The sequence below is a fragment of the Manis javanica genome, chromosome 7, assembly GCF_040802235.1.
Source record: "Manis javanica isolate MJ-LG chromosome 7, MJ_LKY, whole genome shotgun sequence".
NCBI lineage: Eukaryota > Metazoa > Chordata > Mammalia > Pholidota > Manidae > Manis > Manis javanica.
In genome coordinates this window covers 6,027,229-6,055,042 of record NC_133162.1, presented here as the reverse complement: position 1 = coordinate 6,055,042, position 27,814 = coordinate 6,027,229, and the positions used below count along the sequence as shown (strand labels likewise).

General features: G+C 39.4%; 2 protein-coding genes across 5 annotated transcripts in view; one reads left to right on the top strand and one right to left on the bottom strand.

The window, feature by feature from the left end:
* Positions 1-2,702, bottom strand: part of DHX32 (DEAH-box helicase 32 (putative)) — a 55,593-nt gene extending 52,891 nt beyond the window's left edge. Inside the window, exon 1 of the mRNA XM_073240135.1 lies at positions 2,547-2,702. The gene's annotated coding sequence lies outside the window, so the exon portion shown is untranslated. The remainder of the gene's footprint in view (positions 1-2,546) is intronic.
* The window catches only part of FANK1 (fibronectin type III and ankyrin repeat domains 1), a 78,669-nt gene that overhangs the window by 2,019 nt on the left and 48,836 nt on the right, over positions 1-27,814 (top strand). The window lies entirely within an intron of this gene.

The following is a 27,814-nucleotide window of genomic DNA, read 5'->3' as shown; positions in this document are numbered from 1 at the left end:
TTTTTACTTCAAAATTCATATCCGACCAGATTTTACCTGAGACTCAAGGTGTTTCACTCTCAAATATACTGGCGAGCAAGCACTATGGATATGCCACTAGCAAGTATTACAATTATAAATAGTTATACTCTTGCTAACATTAGCAATATACTGTTATACCAATTTACCTAATATATTTTAAGTCTGGTGTTTACATGGTAGCTTTTGTTACTGAAAGGTTTCAAATAACATTTTATAATTGTAATTGAATATAGCATCAGTAAATTGATTGAAAGGAAGGATCCTACTTAACTGCTTTTAAGGATTAAACACATATCTAAGGACACCACCGTAGAACTACTAGAAATAACCCCCGAGTCAGTCTTATCCGTTCTGTGTCCATAGGCTTCGATTTCTATTACTTTTAGGAATGACCTTTATTAACTGAATCATTAAAATCCAATAAACATAAACTCTTCAAACCCCACAGCTGGATCAGACTCTGGCAACAGGCAGAGATGACAGGGGCTGCCCCTGTTTCACAGATTAATAAGCCAATGGTCCAAGAAATGACTCTTCCAGGAAAGGGCAAATTAAATAAGTTCACAACCTGGAGCTATTCAGAGTGGTTTTGACTCTTGGCTTACACGTTTCCATCTGTAATTATTTTCTTCCTAAACTAACTACACTATTGGAAAGATAACTCATGTATGAAATCACATGGAAAATGTACATCAAATTCCTGTTTCTTTGGTTCATTTTTAGAAAATATTTAAGTCCAACAGAACTCTCTCCTCCCTAATTTCTTAGTGACAATACCAAGGGGTGGCTTTCTGGGTCTTTATGCTCCCTCTCATGATCTTCCCTAGCCCACCAAATCTCCCTGAGCAAATACACAATCTGAATGAAAACTGTGCATGTTTATCAAATGCAGCATCAAGATAAGTCCTCAGCAACCAATGATGACATACTGCTGCCTGTCCCCTAACCCTGCCCTACATAAAATAATCTGGGCCCAGTTTAGGCCAGGCAGCAGTTTCCTCCTACGCACCTGTCTTTGAAAAGAAATGCTAAATCCCTATCTAAATTACTCCAGTGACTAAGAGACAGAGGCAGTAAAACTGAAAGGAGTGAAGACACCTTTCTCCAAACCTGTTTTCCACTGGTCTTCCCATCTTTAATACGATCTCACCATCTCCCCAGTCACTCCAGCCAGAAATCTGAGAGTCATCCTCAACCTCCTCTCTTTCCCTGTCCACCACCCCTCCCACCCACCCCACCTTATCTGCCTGTTTATTCCACCTTCAAAATACACCTGGAATGTGCGCCTCTCTCTCCCTCCCTACTGTGACCCCTAGTACCCCAAACCACTCTCTTGCTTAAACCGTCATTGGAGGCTGTACTGATTTCTGCATTTCCTCTCCCCCAGCCCCATCTGGGCTCCACCTGGAAGCTCCAAATACACAGCAGATCGTGTCACTCCCTTGCCAAAGGCCCTCCAGGTTCTCATGATGATCTAGCTGCCTTCTGAGCCTCCTGGAATATATGGTCTTGGATACGTTATGCTTCAGGCATATTGGTCTCTTAGTCTCTTAAATATAACAAGCTCCTTTCAAGACAGTGAGTCTGTACAAGCTTTTCCCTGTGCCAGGATACCTTCCGTCCTGCTCTGGCAGGTCTGACTCAATGTCCTCTGGTGACTAAATGGAGTCCTTCCCAGACTCCTTTAAGTAGGAAGTGCCCTCTTGGCAAAGCTTTTCCTATCTCCACACTTCTCTCTTCCTAGCCATGACCACAATTTGTAATTCTTTTGTTATTTAAAAAAATCATCTCCTCCTCGGGATTGCAGGGTGGCAGAGGAGGGCCCTGTGTGCCCTGGCTGCCATTCTGTCTCTCGTGCTGGCATGGAGCAAGCCCGGAACATGCTTCTATTAAATGGATGGTGCTGCTGTAAACGGCTGGATACCTTATCTAATTCTGTTTCCTTAAGAGGGTAGTGGAGTGCTTCAATAAAGCAAGCCATTGTACTCCATGGCAGAAGGGGCTGTACCCCGGTGCAATTTGAAGTGCTTCCTGTGGAGTATGCTTCGGCCGAAGTTCATTTAAAGCAGTTGCTTATAAATGTCAGGTGGACGACAAATAAGACATTCCTTTGTCTCTACTAGCCTAAATAGGGTGTTTTAAGACTCTCACCATCCAGTAAAATAAAGGAAGTAGGGAAGTAATTTTATTTTGAGGACAGAAGGACTGAAGTTCATAGATCCAAGATAATCTTTGTACTACCACGGGGTACTGAGCATTAATTATCCAAGAGACTGATAAGAATTTAAGAGTAATAAGTTACTTAAACCCAGGAATATTTTTAGAAGTGTGTTACAGTTTTTTTCTCAAGTAGTCTCAGCCCCTGAAGAGTATTACTTCTGTCAATTAGGTTATATTTCAAATATTATTAAGACATAAATGCTTAAATAAATCAAATTTAAAGCTTTTAAGAACAATCTCAAAGCAACACCTTTTAAATAGCTATAGTTTAAAATCAAAATACAAAAATTCATTGCAATCCTGACCTTCATTAGCTCAGCAAGCCCTGGGAAGGGGCAAAATGACTTGATGGTTGCAGCTGTGTCTCACGAGAAGCTCGGGTTCTCCGTGGTGTTATCCCCACACCAGGCCCATTCCTGATAACTCCGATTTTACCTCCTCATGATGAGAGAAGGAAGCACTTTTCTTGACATGACATGTCTACTCTGGAGGACCTGCCCAGTCACACCGAACTAGCCAACCAGATTAAAGGAGGGGCTTTATACCTACCAGCAGCGTCCAAGAATGGCCTGAGTGACTCACTGAGCGCAGGAGGCGGTGGCGCAAACTCATGAACGAGTCAACACCTCGCACCAATGTTCCGTGCGTCCTCATGCTCACGGGGCTGGTGGCAAGCCAGGGGAAGACTGCAGATGCTTATCCTTGGCACCCTCCCACCTGCGTTCTGCATGCAGTTCTCTCCTGAGGGGCGAAAGAAGAGAGGAGGCACTCCTTTGTCCTGGATGCCAGGTGCCAGTTCCTTTAACCATGCCCTGCCCCCGTCCAGGTTGCCAGGGGTTGCCAGGGACCCTTCCCTGGCCTTGTCTTCTCTGGGGGGTCCTCTCTTCTGCCTGGTTGTCTGTGCCTGGAATGCACTGACCAGCCATCTAATTCTCTGTCCTTTAAAACATCTCTTGGACATCATCACCTCTTAGAAACTTTGCCTTTTTGCCCTCTCCCAACCCGAATCAGTTCATTTCTCCCTCTTAGGTACTGTGTCTGCATTTTATTAATATTCTCTCATTATTAATATTCTCTCACTATTCTAACATTGTAATTGCTATGTGTTTATATGTTCAACTCTCCCATTAGAAGTTCACTTGAAATGGATTAAAGGTTTAAATGGGAGACCTGAAACCACAAAACTCCTAGGAGAAAACGTAGGGAAAAATCTCCTTGACATTGGTTCTGGCAATGATTTCTTGGCTATGACCCCAACAACACGGGCAACAAAAGCAGAATCCACGAGTGGGACCACATCAAACTAGAATCTTCTGTACAGCAAAAGAAACAAGATTAAAAGGCAACCTATAGAACGGGGGAAAGTAGTCATAGACCATACCTCGGACAAGGGTTAATACCCAAAATATATAAGGAACTCATGTAACTCAATAGAAAAAAAAATCTCATTAAAAAATGGGCAGAAGACCTGAATAGACATTTTTTCCAAAGATGATACAGGTATCTCCTGCTTTTTGAGAGTTCACTTTTATTTATGAAAGACTTACATTATTACCTGTTTTCACTAACTGAAATAAATCCAAAGGGCATTTTTGCTTTTTCAATAAAAGGCAAAAAGTGAAATTAGCATTCAGCATTTCTTCTGCCGGGAGCCGAGCCGTCAGAGGGCTCCTGCCACGCCTCTCTGGGAACCATACTCACCACCTCAGCATTAAGCCACCATAGCTTTGAATGGTGTCTGCAAGCATCTGGGTTTTATATACTGATTTGTTTTGTGCGTCGCTAGCAAGGTATGGCCTAAGGTATCACAAAACCTAAGAGAAGTTATTTTGGGGTCTAGGAACACTCCAAAATTTTCCCCTATAAATCAATGGTAATCGCTTCTTCACTTTACACCAGTTTGGCTTGTGGACAGTTTCATAGGAACTCTCTTCTTTGGGGTAGTGGGGGAAACCTGTATGCAGATGCGCAGCAGGCACATAAAAAGGTGCTGGGCATCACCAATCATCAGAAAAGTGCAAATCAAAACTACAGTGAGGTAACACGTCAGACCTGTTGGAATGGCTGTTATCAAAAAGATGAGGTGGTGGGAATGTAACCTGATACAGCCACCATGGAAGGTCCTCAAAAAATTAAAAATAGAACTACCATATAATCTAGTAACTCCTCTCCTGGGTATTTACCCAAAGAAAATAAAAATACTAATTCAAAAAGATGCATGCAGTCCTACTGCAGGATTACTTACAATAGCCAAGAAATGGAAGTAACCCAAATGTCCATTCATAGATTAATAGATAAGATGTGGTACATATATACAGTGGAATATTGCTTAGCCACAAAAAAGAGAAACCCTGCCGTTTGTGAAAGTATGGGTGGACCTAAAGGGAATTATGGCAAGTGAAATAATTCAGATGGGGGGAGACAAATAGCATATGATTTCACTACGGAAAGTAAAAAACCAATGAACGAACAACCCGGACACAGACTTATAAATGAGCAAATGAACTGGTGATTGCCAGACCTGGGGAGGATAGGGGAAGGGGGGCTTAACAGGTGTAAACTGCCAGGATAGAATAAGGAAGTCATGGGGTTGAAAAGTACAGCATGGGGAATATGGTCCATAATATTGTAATAACTTGGTATGGTGACAGTCACTACACTGAGTGTTTTATAATGTATATGGCTGTTGAATGACTACATTCCACAGCTGACACTATTAGACTGTTATGTCAACTATACTTCAATAAATAAAACAAACCAAAACAGGAAGAGAAGAGATAAGAACTTTCAGCAAGGAAGAAGAGAAAAGGGAACCCTTGTGAAGTGTTGGGGGAAATGTAAATTAGTCTATACACTATAGAAAACTATGGAGACTTCCCAAAAAATTAAAACTAGAACTACTATAGGATCCAGCAATCTTACTTCTGGATCTGGGTCTAAAGGAAATGAGATCAGGATCTTGAAGAGCTATCTGCATTCCCATGTTCATGGCAGCATTATGTTCAATAGCCAAGACATGAAAACAACCTATGTGCCTGCACATGGATGAATGGATAAAGAAGATGTGGTACACATATATACATTGGAATATTATTCAGCCACAAGAAAGAAGGAAATCCTGTCATTTGCAAGAACAACCTCAAGGGCATCATCCTAAGTGAAATAAGCTAGTCAGAGAGATGGATGCTGCATGATCTCACTTACATGTGGCATCTCAACAAGCTAAACTCACAAGAACAGTGTGTAGAGTAGTAGTTGTTGAGGCCTGAGGGTGGGGGACATGGAGAGATGTTGGATAAAGAGGATAAACTTTGAGTTAGAAGATGAATAAGTTCTCGGGATCTAATGTGCACAGTGACTATGGTTAACAGTACTGTATTGTATACTTGAAAGTTGCTAAGAGAACAGATTTGAAATATTCTTACCACACACACACACAAATGGTAATTACTGAGGTGATGAAGGTGCTAACCAATCTATTGTGGTGATCATTTCAGTGTTTAAGTGTATCAGATCATCGCGTTGTACACCTTAAACTCAGAATGTTGTGTGTCAACTATATCTCAATAAAGCTGGAGGGAAAAGCCATGAGCTCCTCCGTTGTTTTCTTCCCTGAAGCTCTCTGGAGCACTTAGAAGACATCGACTAACTTATCTTACAAGTCACTTTCACTAAAGAGTTCTAGGACAGCAAATGATGGTTTTCCCAAGCCACCATGCCTTGTACAGGATTTGATTATCGGTACCTAGTTTATATTTTAAGTAAGCTTTTGCTACTGTAATCAATGGACTACCAGTGTCCCTTTACCACTGGGTATCATTAATGTCCTTAAATCTAATCAAATCAGAAGAAAGAATTCCAGATAACCCAGTACCAATTCAGAAAACTCATCCTAAAGGTTCTGTTCTCTGGATTCTTCTTCTGTATTAATGTTTGATTCAGTTATGGTTCAATCAGAAAAGCAGGACTACTATGAGTGGTCCAGAATGAGGGGCTGATTACAGGGAGTAGCCTACATAGTTGTGGGAGCTGCTGGAGATGCCAGTGTGGAACTTTTGGCTCTGCAACGTGGGCTGGGCGGATGTTGCTGTAAGTCAGCTGTTCCAGCGACTGGGAAGGACAGGGGGCTCTGAAGTTGGGGAAAGCAAGGAAAACTGGAGCTCACCCAGAAAAAACTGGAACCTGCAAGCATTAATGGGGACCCATGCCTGTCTTTCACCACTTGCAATGTCTGTGATGTGCACGATCCTCTAGAGAAACTAGTGATTTTCACTGTGGAGGTGCACACACACCTGAGACAGCATTTTCAGAAACCAAAGGAGAGCTGGCAAAATCTCAGCAGCTGCCCCACACCAGCAAGGTGAGAGCAGATGAAGAGCCACTTGTGCCAACTGCCGCAGTGCCTTGGGAGGGTCAAACCTGGAATGGGGGGTGCTGCTTCACTTCCATTCTCAGGGGTGAGCAGGGAAGGGAGTTCTGAGGGAATCCTTCAGGGTTGCTGAGTCCGCAGTAGAAAACCACCAAACCCATCACCACTTGTACCAGATTAAGGGAGTTCCCTTCTGCTACTAATTTGTTAAGGTATCTTTCATTTTTTTTATCATCCAGTGTTGTTCATCAAATGCTTTTTCCCTCTCCGTTGAGGTGAGCATCTCCCCCCGCCCCCCATAAATGTGATTTAGAATGATTGATTTTCAAATGCCAAACTAACCTTGCATCAGTGGAGTAAGCCCTGCATGGTCATGGTATATCATCTTTCTTATACATTGCTGGATTTAATGTCCTATTATTAGGAGGATTTTCAGTTTGTATTCATATGAGTGTTTGGCCTGTAATTTACATTTGTAATCTAAGTATCTAAATCTGCTTTCAGTATCAGGTTTATCCTGATCCAAAAAATGAGCTTGTCTGTATTCCCCCTACTTTTGTTTTCTTAAAGGTTTTTGTAATATTGGTGTTATTTCTCACTTAAATTGAAGAATGCACCACTGAAGTGACCTGGAACTCAGGTTTCCTTTGTGGGAAAGTTCTAAATTATTTTAAGTTCTGGGTTCTGTTTACTATGATATCGCTTTCTTCTTTCTTTCGTGTCTTTCTGAATGTCTTCCATGACCCAGCTGTGAATCAGCAAATGCTTCCGGGGCCAATAGAGAGCATGGCACCCTGAGGGCTCATTTCTTCTCTCCAGTACCTGGGTCCTCAAGTCTTGTCTGCATTCGTTTCACTCGGATGCCTTAAACAGTTGTTTTCTTGTATATTGTCCAGTTTTTCTTTTTGTTTTTTGTGGAGTATTAGTGTGATACCTGCTAAAAGCAGAAATGGGTACTTGCCATTTTAACAGAAAATCCTTAAAGACATTTAACTCAAAAGAATTAATTAGGGCTGCCAATAATTGCTTCATAGCCTTCTGGTTCTTTTTTTTTTTAAACATCTGAAAACATATGTAAAATTTAGTTTACTAATCTAACAGCATTGCCTATCTTTCAACCATCCAATATGTAGTTAGTAAGTGAAAAAATAAATTCTATAATGTTATCCATGGCTTCCAGTTTGCATAAATTTTTTTGCATAAATAACCAAAGTACATAAATCCTAGTTAATAAAGATAATTTGAAACTTCAGTAGATGATATTTTTTGTAGTAATTCTTTGAAGATTTAAAGAACTGACTTTTTACTGCGTTACTTCTAAGATCCACTCAGAGAAGCAGGGGCCTGCTTTTTGTGACTCAGCCACTTTGTCCTGTTTAAGGTGACAAAGATGAGTAGTGCTAAAAATCAAAGAATTTTTGCAGCCAGGTCTTACTGGCTGGCATAAAATGACCTTGAATTTGTACATTCAGAGCATTCCACACCTACGGTCACTCCACATGCAAACCCTTTCTTCCCATAACCCAGAGTGAGATCCTCCTGGCCGTGCTCTTTAGGAAATTCATGCACCCACTCCTGCTTTCTTGTCCTCCAAGGTGAGATGATCACAAGTCAAACGTTCAGAAATCTTCTGTTCAGATTAATATAAACAGTTTAGCCAGGCACAATGAAATCTAAGAGACATAAAATAGCCATAGAATTCTCACTTTGTGTTATGCAAGGGGAAAATAACTTGCACTTCAACCTACTATAAAATTCTAAGAATGAGGCTGATTTAGGAATTACAACTGGCATCAGAGCCTACAGCAAGGGAAATGTCCATTTAAACTATAGGCTAAAAGCCACCTCTGTCTCTTTCACCATTAAAGATCACATATGACAAAATTCAGGACAAATCTTCCTTGTTTACTTGAGGGATGCAGTTGAGAATGGCTTAGTGCAGCAACTGTGTGACTCAGATGGACCTTGGATGGCACGTGTGGAATGTGTCTGCCTCACAGAAAGCTGTGCTTCATCTGTCCTGATGGGATAAGAAACGCAAAGGTCTGTGGGCCCGCCTTCTGTGGCTCCGGTACTTGTAATGACAGTTTTTTGTTTTAGGGTTGGTCGTGCTCTGTGAGAGGGCTTTTCAGATCTTTACAGGAATAACAGTTCCGAACAAGACTGACAGGAGCCCATTTGGGAACTAGATCTAAATGAATATGTAGCTTGTCTTAACTTATGTTTTCTGTATGCTATCTCTATATAAACATACACACAAGTATATTTGTACTTTTTATTTTGAAAAATTTCAGAGCCATAGAACAGAGTCATAAAGTGAACACTTCTAAACCCTTTGCTTAGATTGGATTATGTACATTTGGCACATTTGATTTCTCTTTATCTCACTCTCTCCCACTTCCTCTTTCTCCCCTACCCAGACACACACACGCACACACACACATACACACATGCACACACGCACAGGTTTTTGCTGAACCATTTGAAAGTAGCTGTGCATATCATGACAATTCAGTCCTCAATACTTCAGCATGTTTGTCCTAAGAACTAGGATGCTTTCCTATGTAACCCCAATACCATTAATACACCCCAAATTTAAAGTTAATACAGTAATATGATCTAATATTTAGTCCCTATTTGTATTCTTCCAGTTGTCTTCATGTCTTTATGGCTGTTCTGTTTTTCTTTGCATATTATTGGGACCCTACCTCCGGATCACACCTGGTATTTAATTGTCATATTCCTTGAGTCTCCTTGAATCTCAAATAGTCTCTGTATTTTTTTCCCCATGACATTGACATTTTTGAAATGGCAAGACTGGTTATCTTATAGAGTATTCCATGTTGGATTTGTGTTGTGATGCTTTAAGCCAAGTGTTGTTACAAGGAATGTAATGTCACACCGCTAATGTTTCCCGTCCATTGGGTCCTATCAGGAGGCACATGATATTCTTTTGTATAATATTTTGATACAGTGTCACTGCTGCCACTGAAAAAGGAGAGACTAATTTTATGGAATGAAGTGTAAATTAGAGTTGGAGGATCTCTGTTAAGAAGAAGTCTAGTTTCTCACGGCTGTCAGGACTGGTGCTACAGGAGCTGGTCAGTTAGTTTTGCTTAAAGCCACAACTTGGCGCTTCAAACAATAACAGGTATAGGGTGTCAGGGTGGTGGGCAGTATGAAAATGAAAACACACTCCTCTTCTCTAAGAAATCTCCTCCTAGCAGAGGAGAGAATCTAATGCGTGGGAAAGAGTTTTCCAGTGGTGAGACGAGACACAATATTTTCCAGCATAGGACTAGGGCCCAGACTGGAGCCTGGCCAGAACAGTGGATCAGTGGCTTGGTGATTGATCCAAATCCCATTCTCCCTATTTTTATATTCACTGCTTCCCAGTTAGCACTTAGGGGTCTAATCAGGCCTGTCTGTCTGCTGCCTTCCTCAGGTACCATAACCGCTCAGTTATTTCTTCACTCCTGATTGCTCACCAGTGCCCCCTGCTGTCTGTGGCAGCCAGCCCCCAAGATGGCCTCTGATGATCCCTCTGGCCTTCTGGTGTTCTCCTATAGCCTGCCTCTTTGTACCAAGGTTGGTCTGTGTGACCAGTGACATATGGCAGGAGTGATGACATGTCACTCCCAAGATTAGGTTATAGAAGACTCAGGCTTCTGCCTTGGGCGGGTCTTCAATCTTTCTCTTTCTAACTCTTCTTTTTTTGGGTCACCTCCCAATTATCATGTCATGAACACACAAGCGTCCTGTGGAATGGCCTACGTCATGATGCACAAGGGCTAAGAACCAGCGAGGACCGACTCGCGCAACAGCTCTGTGGGTGAGCTTGCAGTCAGAGCCTCCAGCCCCAGCCTGGTCATGACAGCGGCCCCAGCCGTCAACTTGGCTGCAGCCCGAAGGAGGCTCTGTGTGGGCTCAAAATATCATGACTCAACTGTTCTTCTCTGTTAATCAGTGATGTGTGCCTTGAGGAATGTGATGTGTGCCTTAAAGGAACGCTGTAGCCTAACCAAGGCCAGTTCCCGCAACATTGTTATCTCCCCTTTTGTGTTGTGCTGGGGAACTTGCGGAGGGAGTTGTGCACTGAGATCACAACGAGCCAACGGTTGTATGTATGAGGTCATCTACTGTCCTTGGATGTATTTGTGTGACTAATAAATATGAGAGGTGCCCTCTCAGCACCACTCTTGAGCTGGTACGCCTTGAGTCCCCCGGCTGGCCTACTCAGGTCTTCCATATCTCATCGCGTTGCCCCCTTTATCTGTGGGTCAGAGACGAGGAGGCCGACACTCTGAGCCAGACCCACCCAGCTAAGCCGCGATGGGATTCATGACCTTAAAAGCAGTGAGATGGTAGGTGTCTGTTGTAAGCCACTAAATGCTGGGCTAACTTGTCGTGCAGCCTTGGAATCAGACGCCACCGTGTATCCGCCTCTGGGAAACCTAGCCTGCCTGACCCCTGTCCATGCTGATATCCCCCGTGTATTGCTCCCTTTGCCTTGGTTTTCTTTTACTTTCTAGACTTTATTATTTTACTTTCTGGGTAAGTAATATACTTACAAGTTTCAAAAATTGACAATTGTAAGAGAGAAATAATGGAAAGTCTTTCATTCTTGTGACACTGTCACCCAATTCCTGCCCTGCAGGTGACCACTACTATCCCTGGAGTATGTCATTCCAGGGAGAGTCTAAACATGATACATCTAAGTACACAAGCAAATTATATACACTGCATTCCTTCCTCTTCCTGTGCTTGGTTTTTTCACCTAGCATTTCATTTTGGAGAGCTTTCTGTGGCTACATAATGAGTTTGCTCATTTTTACACATCTGTCTGGTATTCCATAGTATGCATTCACCATGACTTAATTATAACCAGTCCAGATCTTTTGTTTCCAGTCTTTTGCTACTGTGATGGGCTGAGTAAAAGATGTCTAATTCCTGCTCCTCAGAACCTGTGAACGTGTTACCTTACATGGCTTTGCAGATGTGATTAGGTTAAGAGTAATGAGATGGGGAGAGTAGCCTGTATTATCCAGGTGGGCCTGATAGAATCAATCAGAAGCATCCTTATAAAAGGAAGGCAGGCAAATTAGAGTCAGGAAGATGATTCCAGGATGTTGGAATGATATGAGGTCAGAACCGAGGAATGTGGGAAGCTTTTAGAAGCTGGAAAAGTCTGAGAAATGGATTCTCCCCTAGAACCTCCAAGAAGAACAAGACTTTGATATGAGCCAGGCAACACCCATTTGGGTCTTCTGACCTCCAGAACTTTAAGATAATAAATTTGTGGTGTTTTAAGCCAGTATGTTTGTAGGAACTGGTTACAGCAGCAATAGGAACTAGTACAGCTAATACTGTAAATAAGTATAAACAAAGTTGCATTAAATAATCTGTGTATCTGATATTTTGCATTTGTGCAAGTGTATTTGCAGAATATCTACATGTGGAATTGCCCAAAGGCAATGTTAATTTTGTAATTGTTAAGCCACCCTCCATAGGCTTTAGGCTAATTTCTGCTTCCAACAGCATTATCTACTAGAACCTCTTTTTCCACAGCCTCTCCAACATGTGGGTAATCAGACTTTTGGATTTTTACCATTCTGCTAGTGAAAAATCCTAATTTCTTTGACCAACCTGATTACTAAATAATCCTCATCTGCACATGTTGAGGATCTCCCTCAGAGTTAGCACTAGGTCCTTATTGCTATTTTATTTTATGTTGTTTGCCTGCGTCTCTCCTAACACTTTACATAGCATGTGTGTTCCCCATAGGATGGTAAAAGGAATAATATGTCCAAAGACATCTATTTTACAATAGTCAGTGGATAAGAAATGTGATATAGAATCCATTTTCTCCATCTGTGTAATCAAGTTCCATTTATAAAAATAAAGTTTCCCTTGTTTTGAACAAAACATCCTAGTTGCAGTCACTGGTGAGTGAAGAGTTAATGAATGCCCTGATCATTTTTGATGTTCGATGGATAGAAGGTGGGATCAACAAACACATGGCATGTGTGTGGCCAACGCCTTGACCCTGTGTGCCAGGCAGTCACTGCTGACCTTTCCCACTGAGGTCAACATAATCCAGGCTTCTCAAGGTAACCAATGCTTATCAATTATTTGCACATGAGATAAAACCTGTTTGTTGTGTCCTATTTAGGGACTGATAGCTGAACCACACAGACTAACTCAAGTGCTTTTCCAGAGAAGCTGATTTTACTTTCGTAATTGTATGAATTCTCCTGGGAGGGCCCATTCCTGATTCCTTGCTTCACTGCTCAGTGAGTGTATGACTTTTATTTGTGTCTGCCTAATACTGCTTCTAGAATCTTTGTAGTTGTTTTTTATAATTACTGTGACTTTTCACCATGAGTATAGATTTTACTGATGCTATGGGCAGTAGCAGTATTTTTCAGTTCATGTAACACTGAGATCATGTCTAACACAGGGAAAGAACATGGACTTGGGAGAGAACGACTCCCAAGTGTGTTTTTGCACTGTGACTTTTAAACGTTTTGTAGTGTTTAATTCGCTGTGTTTGTCTTGTCCCCCTGCTGAGGGGCACTGTCCGACGTGAAGGATAACTTCAGACTGCATTGAAGAAGCATGGCATAGATTGAGAAGAAGAAATGAGCAATCATTCGGCCTGAACATTTTGCTTTTTTACTCTTCTGGATATAAGATACAGACTGAACCTTGACATTTCTGGCCTTTGAGGCTTTCAGAATTCTGGTGGTGCATTAGCTCCACTTTAGAAGTTCAGGGTGACTTTGGACTAAATGTTTTCTTACAGCCATTTTCATAAGATGTCCAGATGAATTTATATTGCCTATCACAATTTACTAGATTTATTAATTAAGACATTTAGGGAGGTTTCCTTTTTTTGCTGAAAATATTTTTCTTGGTTAGACTTTTTCTAATAAAATTTTTCTGTCATACTGCAGTAGTCCTAGTAGTAAGTACAAAGGCTCTGGAATGATTGTTTTTTGGCAGAAGTCCACATAAACATTTCTATTTCTCATGTGATTTATGGATAGGGTTGACAAACATGGGTAAAATAATGATCATAAATAGAGGAGGTGTCAGAGTTTGGGCTCAGCCACTGTGATCGCTGTTGACCTAGAGTGAGCCCTGGGAGGCTGATACACCAGCGGTGGTAAAAAATTTACAACAGTGGTTTTGCAAATTGCTTTTCAAGAACTCAAATCTACCAGTAGACCAAGACCAAGGTTTTATGATATTAGGTGAGGCTTTTTTGGTTAGGGTTTCTTCTCTTTATAAAAAGCAGCTTAATATGGATTTATATCCATTTAAAAATCAGTTTCCAGTGTATGAAAAGCCTGTGTTTATTTTAAAACAAATTTGGAGGGACACTTATATAAGCCTACTATGGTTCTTTCGTGGTGCTACGTACTAATTTTGCTGACCATCTCATTATTTCATTCAATCAAAAAACATTTGTGCCAACCTCCTGTGCTCTCTCCCTTGATCTTAGCTATTCTTGGCCCTTTGTATTTACATATGAATTTTAGAACTGACTTAACCAATTTGCACAAAACTTGTCAGAATTTCCATTGGAGTTAAATTGATAGGTCATTTTGAGGAGAGCTTGACAGTATAGAATCTTCCAATTCACAAACATCACTTATCTTCCCATTTATTATGTCTTTGGTATATTCTAGAATTACATGATTTTCTCTATGAAGGTCTTTACATATTTTGTAGATTTATTACTAGGTTCATTGCATTTTTGGTGCTATTGTAAATTATACAGTTAAAATGTAATTTTGAATTGTTGGGTGTATGACTAGCTAGCTTGCTGTATTTATAGTCTTTTTATTTTATTCTCAGTGTACATGACTACATGATCTCTGTAAAATTTTCCCCCTTCATTGCTGATCCTTTTGTTTTTTATTTATTTTCCTTCTTGCATTGACTAGGACATTCAGTAGAATGTTGACCAGAAGTGCTAGCAGTGGTCGTTATTTTGTCTTTCCAGTTTCAGAGAATGCTTTCACTATTTCATATCAAGAATATCTTTTATTTGTGGTAGATCTCCTTATCAGAATAAGGAAGTTCCCCTCTATGCCTAATTTGAGTTATTTCTGGTCACTTCCTTTAGCTTACTGCAGACTGCAGCTGAGATTTATCCATCTTGTTGTGTGTATCCATAGTTTACTCCTTTTTATTGCCAAGTAGTATTCTATTGTATGGAGAGAGCATGGTTTCTCTGTGCACCCCTGGTGGAACATGGAATATTTCTACTTTGTGGTGTATTATAAATGAATTTGCTATATATACTCACTAATCAGTTTTGGAGCATAGGTTTTGTTTTGTTTTGTTTTAGGAGAGCAATGCAGAGACTTTTATTTAGATATAAAGCAAAAGGACAGAGTTCCTGGCTCAGGCCAGGAGGGGACAGCAGAGTCCCCTGGAGCATAGGTTTCTATTTCACTGTGGTAAATACTTGGGATAGGATCTTGGATCACATTGTCAGTATATGTTTGCTAAATTGTTTTCCAAAGTGTCTGTACCATTTTCGTTTGAATACCTCTTAGATAAAGAGGTATTCAAACAGTCTTTTTTTTTTCTTTTTCATGAGTTTGGTAGAGTAGGGGAGGCAAAGCTTTATCTGACCTAGCTTGGGTTTTCAGCTGGACCTCTAACAAAAAGACAGATTAACAAGAGAAGAACCGTTAATTAACCCCCGTTAATTAACCCACGCAGTGCACATCGTGGAGTAGAAACCCCAGTGAAAGTGACTCAAAGTGGTGGCTTAGAAGAGTCTGCTTTTATGACATCTTAAACAAAGGGCAGTGTGTTTGCAGAGAAATGACAGGAGAAAGGAGAGCGTCTTTAGGCTTCCGGGGAGCCAGCTGTGGGAAAATAAACGTGGGAGGACACTGATGGAGTAAGCCTTGTTTGTGGGTGCCTTTGGTACCACCTCTGGATTGATAAGAACGTTTCCAGTAAAAGAAGAATTTATATCCTGCTTTTAGACATAAGAGAGGGAGTGTACAGAGCCTTCCCTGTCTTTACTGCTGATTAATTGCCTTCAGCTCAAAGTAATTTTTATGTCAAAGAGGAATATTTTGGGGTGACATTTTGGTTTCCTTCAGTAATTTGTCTTTCAAGGAATCTATTTAATTTGTAGAATTAATAAAGTTTTAAAAAAATAGTATCCCTTATTTATTAGCCTTCTCATGTCTGTAGGGTCTGTAAGGATGTTCCCTCTTTCATTGCTGGCATTAGCAATATATGTTTCTTTCTTCTTTTTTGGTCATTCTGACTGGAGGTTTATCAGTGTTACTTCCCCCCTCCCCAACCCCCCAAAGATCTCGCTTTGTGTTTCATAAAATTTTTCTTTATTTTTCTATTTTACATTTTATTGATTTAATTTCTTCTACTTAGTCTTCCTTCTGCTTCATTTGGGATTATTTTGTTGCTCTTTCTCTGTCTTAGTGTATGTGAGAAATGCGCTCACTGGTCCAAACCACGGAGTTAAAGAGAACAGCAGAGGGAGGCTTTAACGGCAGTCTTGCAAGATCGGGTGTCTGGGCAGCAGACACCCTCAGGGCGGTTACAAGCAGTTTATTCCTTAGCATGTGAGTCCCCCCCCCCTGGTTCCTCATTGGCTGAGTACTACAGTGTTCACATTCTTTCCTGGACATCCCTAAGCAAGTTATATCCATATTAGGCTTTCTTTACATTTGTCTTAATTTTATTGGCTGGTTCAAAACTATTTTTGCATTTTTCTGAAGTGACACACAACCCACTTTTTCTCAATCTCCCTCCACATCCCAACTGGAGTGACTCCCTGGTACATGTTCTGACATGTAGGCTTCTTGTCAATACCCTTTTGTTTAAATGCTAATTCCTCTGGGAATAAATCACACTTAATTTTATACCATTTCTAACAGTATAAATGCTTAGATGACTGACTCGATTCTTTTTCTTATGTTATAGTGCTATGATTTTTCCTCTAGGCACTAATTTTGATGCTATGTTCATTCAGCTCAAAATATTTTCTAATTTTCCTTGAGACCACCTCTTTTACCCATGAATCATTTGAAGTATAATTGTTTAATTTTCACATAGTTGGCAATGTTCCAGAAATACTTTTGATTTCTAGTTTAATTCTGTTGTCGGAGAACATACTTCATTTGATTTCAATTCTTTACTTTTGTCAGGGTTTGTTTTATGACCCAGAATTCAGACTGTTTCACCTGCATAGAGGGGAATTTATAGCACAATAACATAAAAAAAAGCATCAAGTCAATCATCAAAGATTCTACATTAAGCCAGAGAAGGATGTCTTTTCTTTTCAACTTGCTTGCTGGCTCTTGGTATCAAGGTTATTTTCATTACAACCTCATAAAATTAACTGAGGAATGTTTCTTCTGTTTCTGTTCCCTGAAAGAGTTGTGTTAGATTTATATATATATATGTAATAATTCTATGTTTCAAAGAACTTTTTGGAACCCACCTGGGCCTGGAAATTTCTTTAAGGGAAGATTTTTTTGGACTACTGATTCAATATATTTGTGTGTATAACACTTCTCAGTTTTTCTACTTTTTGAGTCAGTTTGTATTTTTTTTCTGGAAACCTTTCATCTATAAAGTCTATTGGCATAAAGTTATATATAATTGCAACATCTTTTCAAAGTCTTCAGATCTATAGTGCAATCCTCTTTATGCTATAGGTTCTTAAATTTTCTACTGCTCTTAATAATTCTTGCTAAAGGTCTGTGAATTCTATTATGCTTTTTAAAGAACCAAGTTTTAGCTTGGTTGATTCTATTGTGTGTTTCTTTTGTATTTCATTCATTTCTATTATGTCTTTACTGTTTCTTTATTTATTTTTCTCATTTATTGACTGCTTAGTTAATTCTTTTAATGTTCTTTAAGACTATACATTTTCCTTTAAGAATAGAGTCAGCTGTATCCAGCCTTTGACATGTAGAACTGATGATAATGAATTTTCTGTATATTCATTGGGTTATTCAGAAGACATGTCTCAATTTCTAAAATGTGGATTTTCTGATTAGCCTTTTGTTTCCCACTATTGGCTTAGTTATGTTATTGTCAGAGACTGTGATCTGTGTTTTACCTCTTTTCTTTAAAAGCACGTGTATACTCTTTATTGGATAAGTACCTGGCAGTCGAAGTGCTGTTCTATGGAGTATGTATATGTTCAGCTTTAGGAGATAATTCTAAAATCTTCCCCACTGGTCATGTCAATTTATATTCCCACTACGTATGTGTGACTGTTCCAGCTTTCCTTCTCAAATCTTATAATTGTGTCAGCTTAAAATTTTTTTCTAAATTTAGTCTTTCTTTGGGTATGTAGCAATATCTCACTTAACATGAATTTCTTTAATAACTAAATAGGTCTTTTCATGTTTTATCTACGGCCACTTGAATATTCTCTCTGGGAAGAGGCTGCTCTCTGGGGAAGTCTCTTGTCTCACTTTCTATTGAGTTCTTGTCTTTTCTGTTGATTTGTAGGAATTCTTAACTATATTTAGATCAAAGTCCTTTGGTTATATTTTCTCCCAATTAGTGGCTGGCTTTTTTGTTTTCAATGATTTCTTTGGATGAATAGAAATAATTTTAATAGTGTAATTTATCTTTTCCTTTATGGATAATGTTTTTAGTGTTCTTTGCAAAATTTTTTGCCTAATCTAAGGCCGTGAAGATATCCTGTGTTATCTCCTAGAAACCTTTTCACATTAATATCTGTATCTGCAGTTGATTTTTATGTATGGTGTAGATTTTTTTCCTATGGTCATCCACTTGACTTAGAACAAGTTTTTAAAATGACCATTTCTTCTTCACCATTTGTCATGTCACCTTTATTACAAATCAAGCGGGAGATGGATAGACATAAATAGATATGGGCACTTTTCTGGCTTATAAGCCCTTTAATCGGTCAATTTGTGTATATTTTGTTTGGTTCTGGGAATAAGAAGCATAAAACACAGTCCCTGCTCTAAAATCTACAATCTAATGTAGGAATCGGTTAAGTAGCTAATTTCAATATAATGTGGTATAGAAGAAAACTGTTAAAATTGTGCTCATTTGTAAGTTTTTAAGCTGTTAAGATTCACTTTAGTAAAGAAACTATAATGCAGTAGGAAGGCTGTTCTCATAATTGAAAGATACTTTGCATTTCACACTTGAATTTTCTCCATAGTTTGCCATACATGAACATATCTTTAAACATCCATTGTTTAGTTTTGCCTGTTTGGTTTTAAAATAAAATGGCATCATGTCACATGTATTCTGAGCTGCCTTTGTTATGGTTCAAATTAAGCTTTTAAGATAATTACATTTTAGGGATGGAATTTCAAGCACTGGGAACAATTTTGTGCCAGGGGCTTCCGTTAAAGCAGTGGTTCCTAAGACATCGTACACATCATCAGTTTAGGTGGCATTTGGACAAACGTTTTAAAATATTGATAATTTTATATTGATGTTTATAGTTTCTATGGATTAAAAAGGATAATGGTTTTCCATTTACTTAACAGCATAAAATTTCAAGTGAATTGAAAGTATTTAAGTTGACTTTATAAGCGGTAGCTACTTTGCTTCTGTGCAGCATGGCAAAAATTTGAGGTGGCGTGGGAATGACAGTGTGGATAACACTGTCTCACGTAGCGCCTTCCTCTGGCGCAGGGAACAGGTGGAAGGGTTTATCATTGCCTCCTTTTGTAGGGGCTACTATCTGGCCCAGACGAAGTTGCTCCCTAGGCAAACTCACATTGGCTAGGAGAGTAGCTGTGCGCAGGGCAATATTGTTGAAAAGGTGAAATCTAGGTTAGGTTGGCTACTCTTTTTCAGCCACGAATGCCTGTTTTATATTCAGCATATTAGGGCTGCACATAATTGAATGCCAAAAAATTTATGATTTTTTTCGGTCACAAGAGTAAATACTACCGGTGTCTGGTCTTCTTCCCTGACCGATGGGGACACTGACGGTATTATCAGGGGTGCTTGCTAGGGTTTTGAGTTGAGAAGCTGGCGAGCAAATGCTATGCTTTGTTATCCTGAGAAGGGCTTCAGTTCTCGAAAGGGTATGAAGCTAGGAGGCTGGGTTCCAAGGGACAGGACAGAAGCAAAAGGCAGGGTCCAGAGCCAGAATGCTGAGGGTAGAGGAGCATGAGCCTGGTGGATAGCCCCCATCCTGAGGGAATGTGTCCATTCACAGTTGCATTTTCCGGTGGTAAATGGAGCAGATTTTGAAATTGGATGCTCAAGTCACATGGTCATCCGTCCACGGGAAAGGAGCAAGAATCCACAAGACCTGACCATGCCTGTGGGAGAAGAGGGAGCACGAATAGTCCAAGAGAGTTACAATATTTCAAGTGGGGTAGGGTGGATGGACGATGCGCTCTCCGTAGCAAAGGAGCGGTCTGCAGGGAAAGATGGGTTCTGTTTTTAACACCGAGTTTGAGGTTATTGTGGCCAATGCACGAAGCTGGGAGGATCAACAACAGAAGCAAAAATGCTGGGGTGGGGGGGCTGCGGCAAGTGGAGGGGTGTCTTAGAGGCTGGGAACAACCACCCAGAGCTTTGGGGCAGTGTCAGAGACACACAGACAGAATGACTGCCTCTGCATGTCGCTAAGGAGAGATGTAAAGGCCACAGCCAGGGAAGGTGTCTAACACAATGTCATCTTGTATGTAGTGTTTCATAAATATTTGTTGACATTATTGTCGAAATACCAGCTTAGACATTGGATGTCAGAACTTCAAGAGATGCAGTGAGATTTCAACTTTTGGAGGCAGAACTTGTGACAAGCTTAACCTTGAACTTATACAGGGAGGTAAAAGAGAGTCAGTTTACCTGAGATAGAGCCCAGAACTTTACTTCTCAGACTCCCACTCAGAACTTTGTATGGCTATTATTTAATATATAATTTTTAATAAGCATGACTGTCTAGTTCTCCTTTACAAAATAAATTAGAAGTCAGCAATAGCTGCTTAAAGGTTAATCAGTGCAATGGGAGGTGACAGCTGGCAACCTGGCTTGGCAGGAGGAGCAGGAAACAAAATCAAATTGTGCTTGATGACCTTGTACTACTGCAGAAACTAGGATCCTTCAGAGGTGGGGCAGATGACTCGGTAAACAGACTCACTGCGACAGGCGGGGCGGCTCACGCCCACAAGTCATCCAGGTAGCGCAGCCCAGCGGGCCAGCAGCAACTGACACAGAGCTGGGTAAAGCCTAGAGGAACCTGTCCCTAGGGAATCTACCCTTAGACAGTAGGGGGCACTGTTGGGCAGGCAGATGAAGGCCCCAGGGGTCTGGCTATAAGGGATTGAGCTGTGGGCAGAATCCCCATCCTGGATGAATTCAGGCTGATTCTAGAACCCAGTGGAAGGAACAAAACAGACTGGAGGAGGGGGACGGGGGGAGGGCCACAACGAGGGCAGCGAGTCCCTGTTCAGCACTGCGTACTCAGTTCTGTGCAGACAGCCTGCAGCTTGTTCTGTAGTAACGCGATTGGCCCTCTCCGTCTGCTCTCCCTGCCCATCCCCACCCCCTCCTTTTTTTTTTGGCATACATGGAAGAGAAATGTCAAAGGTAGCAGGAATGTGGCAAAACCAGGATTCCATCCCAGCCTGACTATCTTCAGAACTCGTAACTGCCAGTTGACAGCACTCTCTTGCTGGAGCTGCCCGGTGGGGCAGCTTGGGTGCAGCTGTGCTGGCCTTATAGGCGCTTTGCTGTAGTTCTTGAGGGGCTGAGAAACATCCAATGCTGTTTCTACCGCACCCCCGCCCTGCAGTTCTGCTCTTCGCTATAATCCCTGGTTTGAGACGATGCGCCTGGCATCTCCAGCCTCCTCTGCCTGGGAGTGTGGGCAGAACTTTACCCTTTACCCCCTCTGCTTGTTTCACCAAGACCTCTTCCTATTCGGAGAGAGATACCTGCCACGGAGCAACCCCCACTCCACTCATTCCTTTGCTCAAGGTCATCCTAATTTCCTCTGTGATAATCTGTTGTGTAATCTTCCTTCACTACTTTGGTCATAGTTTGTAATTAGGGGATTATCTGATTCTTGTCTCTCGGCTCCGTGGAACTATGAGCATCATGACGGTGAGGCCATGTCTGTCCGCTCGCCATTGTATCCTAGCACAGTGCTTGACACCTAGAAGGCCTTGAACTAGATGGTGGAACGGAATAGAGAGCTCAGAAACGAGCGCGTGCGTACATGGTTAATATAGCTGATGCCAAAGGGGGCAAGAGTGCACGGTGGGGAAGGAGAGTCTCTTCCATAAAGGGTGGTGGGAAAACTGGACCCTCTATCCTACACCATATGTAAAAATCAACCCCAAATGGATTGAAAACTTGAATGTGAGACCTGAGACCTAGGAGAAAATAGAAAGATAAGCTTTTTGACATTGGTCTTGGCAATGATTTTTTGGATTTGACACCAAAAGCAAAGGCAACAAAAGCAAAAATAAATAAGTAGGATGACATCAAACTAAAAAGCTTCTGCGTAGCTGGGGAAACCATCAATAAAATGAAAAGGCAACCTGGAGAATGGGAGAAAATATTTTCAAATCATGTATCTCTTAAGGGGTTAATATCCAAAATATATAAAGACTCATAACTCAATGGCAAAAAAAAAAGAAATCAGATTTTTTTATGCCCTTTTTAAATTGGACCTGAACAGACATTTTTCCAAGAAAATGGCCAACAGGCACATGAAAAAGTGCTGGACTACTCATCAGAGAAATGCAGTTCCAAACCACGATGAGATATTATCTCATGACTGTTAGAATGGCTGTTATAAAAAATATAAGAGATAAGAAGTGTTGGTGAGGATGTGGTGAGAAGGGAACCCTTGTGCACTGTTGGTAGGAACGTAAATTGGTACAGCCACTGTGGAACACATTACGGAGATTTCTCAAAATTTAAAGATAGAGCTACCATATAATGTAGCAATTTCACTTTTGGTATATATCTGAAGGAAATGAATTATTGTCTTGAAGAAACATCTGTACCCCATGCTTACTGCAGCCTTATTTATAATAGCCAAGGTGTGGAAACAAACTAAGTATCCATCAACAGATGAATGGATAAAGAGATGTGGTGTATACACAAACACACACACACACACACACACACACACACACACACACACACACACACACACACAAATGGAATATCATTCAGCCTTGAGAAAGAAAGAAATCCTGACATTTGTGACAACATGGATGGTCCTTGAGGGTATTATACTAAGTGAAAAAGTCAGAGAAAGACAAATACTGTATGATCTCACTTATGTGTAGAATGTTTAAAACAAAAATTGAACTCAGAGAAACAGAACAGATCGATGGTTACTCGAAGTAGGGTGTGGAGGAAATGGGTGAAGGTGGTCAAATGTACAAACTTCTGGTTATAAGATACATGAGTCTGGGGGATGTAATGTATGAGGTAGTGACTATAATTAACAATATTGTATGTTTGAAAGTTGCTGAGAGTAGATATTAAAAGTTTTTGTCACGAAAAAAATTCTAACTATGCAAGATGATGCATGTTAATTAAATGGTGATTATCTTGCTGTATGTACATAAATCAAGTCATTATGATGTCCAACTGGAACTAATGCAATTTTATATGTCAATTATCTCAATAAAACTGGGAAAAGTACTCTGAATAAATACAGGAATGACTGCTTAAGTTGATTTTGACTGTTTCTTAGTTGCCACATAGTATATTAATAGATTATAGTTCTGCCTCCAAGACTACATTCAGCATGATAAGAAACTGAAGCCTTGCTGGGAACTTAGATCCCATTCAGGGGCAGATCAAGGTTTTGTGAATTGTGAAGCAATTTGGGGAGCCTTCTTTGAGAAAAGGAATGCAAATTATAGACACAAAATTGGTTATGAAGGTATACATTAGAATGACAAAAAGCACAGCTAAAAACATAAGACACTGACAAATATCCCAAGTGTCACAGGAATCCAGAAAAGTTGCACAATGAACAATTACCTGTTAATAAAAATGTTATACATTTCTATTACATTTTTCCTACATTATTTGGTGCATGTTATTGTATCACCTTTTGCATAGTGACTAGATTAGAAAGATAATTTAATCTTTCTATGAATATATTTATTAAAGTTCTTAGTCTAAAATTATTAGGCTTTTTGCATAATTTTCTTGCCTTATTATAGCTGCAGTTTTTTAAGCTAATGAAGACCTCCAGCAGGTGAAAGATTTGCATACCTTCTTTACCTTGAGTGCATTACTCTGGGTACAGGTAGGAGTCAGCACAATTGATGATAGGTTTTCAAACTAGAGAAAAAGCACGGTACTTCTTCCTGGAGCATTGGTTTTACCTGTTAGTTATATATTGAGATATTTTTATACTAAAATAAAAACAGAAATATCATAGAGTTAGTGAATGGATTTTAAGGCTCAGACTTTGTAAGGCTATAAGTTTGAGCTCCAGACCAACACTTAGATTCAAAAGCTAGCCATTCTGCTTTCTATTATAGTGCTTCCATGTGTTTAGATATTTAATTGAACTTTACGATTTTTGTTCTTTTATTTCATTTCTTACCTGGAATTTAAAACATAGTTTTTATTGAAGCACACTTTATGCACAAACACATCGTCAGCATATGGCTTGCTGAATTTTCATGAAGTAAGCACACCTGCATATCTAGGACCCACATCAAGAAATAGAACATAGCCACTACCCTGAAGATCTCCCCACAGTCCCTTCCACATACTCCCTTCTCTCCACTGCCCTGATTTCTAACAGCATAGCTTAGTCTTGCCTGGTGTTGAGTTATATGAGTTCTTTATATGTTTTGGATGTTAACCTTTTATTAGATATATGATTTGCAAATCTTCTCCCATTCAGTAGGTTGCCTTTGTTTTGTTGGTTTCCTTTGCTGTACAAATGCTTTTTAGTTTGATGTAGTCCCAATTATTTATTTTTACTTTGTTTCCCTTTCCTGAGGAGACAGATCCAGAAAAATATTGCTAAGGCAGATGTCCAAGAGACTACTGCCTGTATTTTCTTTTAGTTTTATGGTGTGGTTCTTACATTTAGGTCTTTAAGCCATCTTGAGTTTATTATTATGTTTGGTATAAAAAAGTGGCCCAGTTTCATTATTTTGCATGTAGCTGTCCAGTTTTTCCAGCATCATTTATTAGATGAATTGACCATCTAAGTGTGGGTTTATTTCTAGGCTCTCTATTCTGTTTCACTGATCTGTGTGTCTATTTTTGTACCAGTGCCATACTGTTTTGATTACTAGAGCTGTGTAGTATAGCTTGAAATGTGGGAGTGTGATACCTCCAGCTCTGTTCTTCATTTTCAACATTGCTTTGGCTGTTTGGGGTCTCTTGTGGTTCCATACAAATTTTAGGATTATTTGGTTGAGTACTTTGAAAAATACCATTGGTGGTGAATAGGACTTGTATTGAGTCTGTGGATTATTTTGGGTAGTATGGCCATTTTAACAGTGTTTTTCTGATACATAAGTACTATATATCTTTTTGTTTATCTGTGTCATCTTCATTTCTTTTTTCAGTATCTTTCAGTTTCAGAGTACAGGTCTTTCACCTCCTTGGTTAAATTTATTCCTAGGTATTTTATACTTTTTTCAGGCAATTGTAAATGGTATTATTTTCTTAATTTTGCTTTTGGCTACTTCAATAATAGTGTATAGAAACATAACAGATTTCTATATATTAATTTTGTATCCTGCAACTTTACTGAACTCATTTATTTGTTTTAATAGTTTTTGGTCAGTTGAAGACAAATTATTATCTCAGAGTCTCATAAGGTGGCTACCAGATTGATTTGCAAATACCAATTGATACATTTCTAAATACTAATAACAAATTGTTAGGAATCATAATTTTAAAATATTAGTATATGAAATTAAAAGGAACCTAGAAATACATCTAACAAAATATGTGCAAGTCCTGTGTATTGTAACTTACACAATTTCATTGAAAAGTATTATAAAGGACTCAAGAGAAAAGAGTCCACAGCAGGTAGGCTGAGAATTGTAAAGTTATTTCTAATCAAAATGGTGCTGGGACAGCTGTATTTATATGAGGGGAAACCTATGAAACTAGATTGCTATCTTATTTCACATATAAAAACCAATACTAAATGGATTAAGGATTTTAAATGCAAAAGGCAAAACTTTAAAACATTTAGGATATACAGAAAATATATTGCTAACCTTGGGATAGGAAATAACTTTTTTTCATAAAGGTAGGTCATAAAGAAAGTGAAGAAACAAGATACAATCTTACAGAAATCTCATATTTGCAACATATCTGACAAGAGATTAGATTGCAGAATATATGAAAAATTTCTACAAATCAATTAAACAATGCAATGGAAAAACAAGCAATGTACAGAAAATGAACGTATTTGCAGAGGAAGGAATCTGTTTGGCAAATGAAATCATATGAGAGCACTTAATCTCTTTGGTAAACAGGAAAATAAAAATTAAGACCAAGGTGAGATACCATTTTGCATCTATACAGGCCTGGTGATTAATTAAAGAGTCTGATAATAGTGTGTTGGATAGATTATGGGTCAATAATTCTTGTCAGAGTGTAAATTGGTATAATCACTTTGAGAAATAACTTGGCATTATCACATAAGATGAACATATTTATACCTATAGACATCCTACGTCTAGATTCCAGAGAAACTCTTGTTTGGATACTGAAAAACTATGAAAGTCTGGACTGTCATAGCTGGACTGTCTGCAGTGGCAAAAATCTGGAAACAACCACATGTCTCCTGTCAGGAGAATGGCTAAATAACTGTATTATATTCACATGACAGAATATAATACAGTAATGAAAAACTGATCCACAGTTCCTCACAACTTGATAAATCTTAGTAATACAATATTTAATGAAAAAGGCAATCTCAGATAATATAGTTTAATACCATTCTATAAAGTTAATATACCAGCAAATTGAAACAATAACATACAATGTTAAATGGCTTTTACAAGTCATAGGAATAACAAACACAAATTGATGGTGGTGTCATTTCTGGAGAATTAAGAGAATAGGATGGGCCACCACATAAGTATAGCTGCTGGTGTTGACATTGTTCTAGGTCTTCAGTTGGTAGTTACTTTACAGTGTCTGCTTATCATGTTTAATTATATATATTTCTATAGTCTCTTAAGATTTCAAATGCCATAATGATGAAAAATAAAATTAATAATTAGCCTTCATATATGCAAACAATGCCAATTAGATGATATAGGAAGGGAACTCCTACAGGAAAGTGCTAGGAATCTCTCTCTCAGGAAACATACAAGATCCATGTAAAGACAACTTTGAAAGGCTACAAAGAGCCATAAAAAGAGATTTGAGACTGGAAAGTCAAAATTTTTCATAGAAAAATATATTTCATAAAGATGTTAATATTCCTTCAGTCTAGTATTTCCTTGAGTTCAACATTTTATACAAATTCTAAAGCTTTTTTTCTAGCCTAGACCAGCTAATTTCAGAATTCATATGGAAGATAAGTGTGTGGGGGGATGCAAAGAAACTATGAAACAGAAAAATAAGAGAGTAGATAGAACTGAATACAGAGCTTTGGTAAACCCATCTTTTGTTATTTATTTATTTATTTTTTATTTTGGTATCATTAATATACAATCATATGAGCAATATTATGGTTACGAGACTCCCCCCATCATCAAGACCCCACCACATACCCCATTACAGTCACTGTCCATCAGCCTAGTAAGATGCTATACAGTCACTACTTGTCTTCTCTGTGTTGTATCGCCTTCCCCGTGCCCCCCCCCCATATTATGTGTGCTAATTTTAATGCTCTTTTTTCCCCCTAATCCCTCCCTTCCCACCCATCCTCCCCAGTCCCTTTCCCTTTGGTAACTGTTAGTTCATTCTTGGGTTCTGTGATTCTGCTGCTGTTTTGTTCCTTCAGTTTTTCTTTGTTCTTATACTCCACATATGAGTGAAAGTACATTTGGTACTTGTCTTTCTCCGCTTGGCTTATTTCACTGAGCATAATACTCTCCAGCTCCATCCATGTTGCTGCAAATGGTAGGATTTTCCCTCTTCTTATGGCTGAGTAGTATTCCATTGTGTATATGTACCACATCTTCTTTATCCATTCATCTACTGATGGACATTTAGGTTGCTTCC